Raw genomic sequence first — 4,088 nt, forward strand, 5'->3', positions numbered from 1 at the left:
AAAAACATACAGCGCAAACAGTGTAGTCAGACTGATGAAAAAAATGACTCTTATGAGTTGGTGAATAAAAAAATACTGGATCCTCTTTTATCCGATTCACAAACAAATGACTCATATGCAGTGTTGGGGGTAACGCATTACAAGTAACGCAAGTTACGGAATCAGATTACTTTTTTTCAAGTAACTAGTAAAGTAACGCATTACTTTTTAATTTAGAAGGAAATATCTGAGTTACTTTTTCAAATGAGTAACGCTAGTTACTTTGTTTCCCATAGTGTTGAACTTTCTTCTCCTGCATCATATTCTTCATGCAATTTGTTTGAGCTGCGCCCACTACTGTAGGCCGGATCTCATCAGGACTCATCAGGTACTGATTTGCCTCAGTTTTGACATATTCCATCACTCATCAGGGGTTACTGAAATAACATCTGACTCTAAATGAACTGCATTTTTAGTGTCCATCTCGAAGGCAAGTTTTGTGTACCAGACTCCTCCAGTACGCTTTCCCCCATCTCTAAATTGTCTTCCTATGAGCAGAACACTGCTTCCGGTTTATGCAAATAAATAGGCATTCACATTACAACTCCACTGTTTCAAAAAACAAGAATAATTACAAAGCAAAATAAGATAATAATGACATTTCACACAGAATTCTTCCTATTGTGCCTTCATACATATTACTGTAGTCATTTTCTTCAGAGACGCAGGAGTCTCATTGTTTTCCAGGAGAAACAATTTTTTGAGGCTGACTATCTACTACATCCGACTTCTCTAAATTTCAAATTATAAGCACAGATGACATATGCAGATATCAGAAGTGAGGTGCAGTAAGGATGGATGGACATGTGTTTATTTGAGGCTGATTCATCAGTCTGTCTAAGTGAAACAGCCGCATTCAGCACAGCATGCTCATTAGGAGATACTTCTGCACTGAAACTAGACAGAACATTTTCATTTTATAATGCGTTCTGTCTCTACGCAAGTACAAGTCTTGCAAAAAAGCAAACTCTAATGTCAAACTCAGAATGACTAAGTTTTAGTCCACTTTCACACCTTTTTGTTGTGATCAGTTTGACGTCAGAGTTTGATTCGTTTGGTTGGTGCGAAAGCTAGTTAAAAAGTTAAAAAGGTCTGTTTCAAAAGGTCTAGTTCATGTGAACTCCAGTATGCAGTTTCCAATTAGTATGAAAACAATCCATCTTCACCGGTGGCAGTGAACCGCTAATGTTAATATATAATTTGTAGTGTTGCATATTCCTGACCACGCACTTATTATAGCGTAATGCATTTCTCACAGCTGCTTGCCTCTCAATAAACTGCTTTAGCGTCTTTGGCGATGCAACCATGGTTTTGATGGTTAATCCAAAGGGAACAAATAGTCATGCAAGGAATTTAATTTTATTTGATCTTTTGGGACAAAAAGCTCAGTAGACTGTGAAAACATTTGCACAACTTCCTCACCAGTCCAAAAACATTATTAATTGAAAGAAGGCCGCAAAAATGAGTCGCTCTGCACTTCTGTCACCTTATAACATAATTGAAATTAATGACCGCCCCCACATTAAAACATCCACGCCTACATATACACATCATCTACTACTTGACTTCCAAATGTTAGGATTGAGTGCATGGCTAAAGTTCATTTTAAGCATTGTGCCAGATTCATGTCATGTATGTTAGCGTGACAATTTACTGTGGATTGTATAATAAAGCAACCTTTGCAGAAAAAAAAAATGAATGCTGAAATTGAAATGCTTTAAATGAAATGTACTCATCCTCAGGCCATCCAAGATGTAGATGAGTTTGTTTCTTCATTAGAACAGATTAAGAGAAATTACACATTACATCAACTGCTCACCAATAGATCCTCTGCAGTGAATAGGTGCCGTCAGAATGAGAGTCCAAACAGCTGATAAAAACATCACAATAATCCACAAGTAATTCACACCACTCCATTCTTGTGATGTGAAAAACTGTGTGTTTGTAAAAAACTTATCCGTCATTTACTCATTTTTAATCTTTAAACCGTTGCTTCTGGCTTAAAATATGAGTCCTCTATCCTTATTGCTTTCTCCAGTGAAAAAGTCATCTGGTCTGAAACAGAAGAGAAAAACGCACAGATCAAGTGTAACCGGTGTAATCTGCGCTGTGTTTTTTTCCAATGAGTAGTAACCAGATGGACATCAGCTGACGGTTCGACTCTTCTTTTACTGATAAAACATAAAACAGTCTTTACAGTGTGTTTTCGCCCTTCTTGTCTTTTCTCTCCCATGCAGAGACAGTGCAGAAAGGGAAGAGAAAATGGTATAAAACTTTCATACAAAATTAATTTAACTAGTGACAAAACAGCATACCTGATAAAACATAAAACAGTCTTTACAGTGTGTTTTCGCCCTTCTTGTCTTTTCTCTCCCATGCAGAGACAGTGCAGAAAGGGCAGAGGAGGTGCAAAGACAGGCAATTAAGACTAACGCTGCTGTCAGAAATTTAAAGGGGAAGGTGCACACACAGACCGGCATATCAGGTATACATTTGAACATTTTTGTGTAATTCTACATATATGAACATAATACTTTCTATACCTGTTACACAAGCACCGTTTTCAAGTAAAAACAGTCCAAAACTGTTCTAATCAAATATGTCAGTGGATTTTTATATGAGGGGACAACAGGAGATTGACTTTATCACTGAAGAAAGCGTTATTATGATTATAGACTAATATTTTAGCAACAGTTTGAAGATAAAAAGGCCTTAATGATGGATTTGATTATTAAAAGCATGCAGTGTTTTGCTTCACAAGACATTAATTGATGGATTGGAGTGGTGTGGATTATTGTGATGTTGTTATCAGCTGTTTAGGGGCTTCATTCTGACGGCACCCATTCACTGCAAAGGATCCATTGGAGCAAGTGTTGCAATGCTTCTCCAAATGCTTCATCTCTAATGAAGGTGGCTTGAGACTGAGTTTTTGTTTTTTTTTAAACAAATTTCAGCTCATTTTTGGGTGAGCTATTTCTTTATAACAGAAGGCATTGAATTCGTAAATATAAAATAGCCTTAAAAATTACTCATTTTATTTTGGGTTCAGAAAGAGGGTGGAAAATGTGCGAAAGCCAAGTGTGGAAACACTTTCGAAATTGCTTCCCCTTTGAAAAGTATGTCATGACATCAATAAAGTTTCTTACTTTTTCTATTCGTCTATCGTCTGTTCATAGCATAACCCATTCTAAATGTTTACTCTCTGTCCTAGTTAGCGATCGTGATAATGTCATCGGCCGCTGTGAACTCCAATCCCATCAAGAAAAGTGCATCTGTAGAGAAACCCATAATCAAGAGATGAGCGCTTAATAGAGACTTCGCCTTAGAAAAGACTAGTTTTGATATGAATATTAAGCATAATTTCCCTCTCTAGCACAAGTCAGAATTGTTGAGCTGGGAACTGATTCTATGTGATTTGATAGATGGCTCGTGTTAATTGGTGGGTTGAAGAAATGAAGCGCATTGTCCTCTCAGCTCTCCTGGTCGGGCTCTAATTAAAGCACTTGCTGTTGGAGGGGGAGCGGAGCGTTTCTAATTCACAGGTGTTTGCTTCTGTAGGTTGCCATGACAACCCGGCGGAATCCCATTACATTCCATGGATGTTAAGATTGTATCATTTACTATGGCATTTTCTCTTCTGAAAAAAAGAAAGAAATCCAATCTCATATTCTTTTTTTATTTTTCAGTTGCTTGCATGTCTCAATTATAGTGAACGTAAAGGTTGTATACTGGACTGGAATCCCTTATATTGTGTACTGCTGACTAGGGGCGTAGCCATCATTTCAGAAGTGAGGGGGACAGAAATGTTTTATATATATATAACATTACAATATAACATTTCTGTAATCTATATAACCTACCAGTCAACAGTTTTTGAACAGTAAGTTTTTATCACATAAGGCAGAATAGTTTCTATACTGTAATCAATGCTATGTCAATTAGCACTGCATTGTTCATATACTTATTACCTGGAGATGACTTGACAAACAAGTCAAGTCAAGTCAAGTCTGCTTTATTGTCAATTCTTCCACATGTACAGCACATACACA

The sequence above is a fragment of the Sinocyclocheilus anshuiensis genome, unplaced genomic scaffold (assembly GCF_001515605.1).
Source record: "Sinocyclocheilus anshuiensis isolate Anshui unplaced genomic scaffold, SAMN03320099.WGS_v1.1 scaffold217, whole genome shotgun sequence".
NCBI lineage: Eukaryota > Metazoa > Chordata > Actinopteri > Cypriniformes > Cyprinidae > Sinocyclocheilus > Sinocyclocheilus anshuiensis.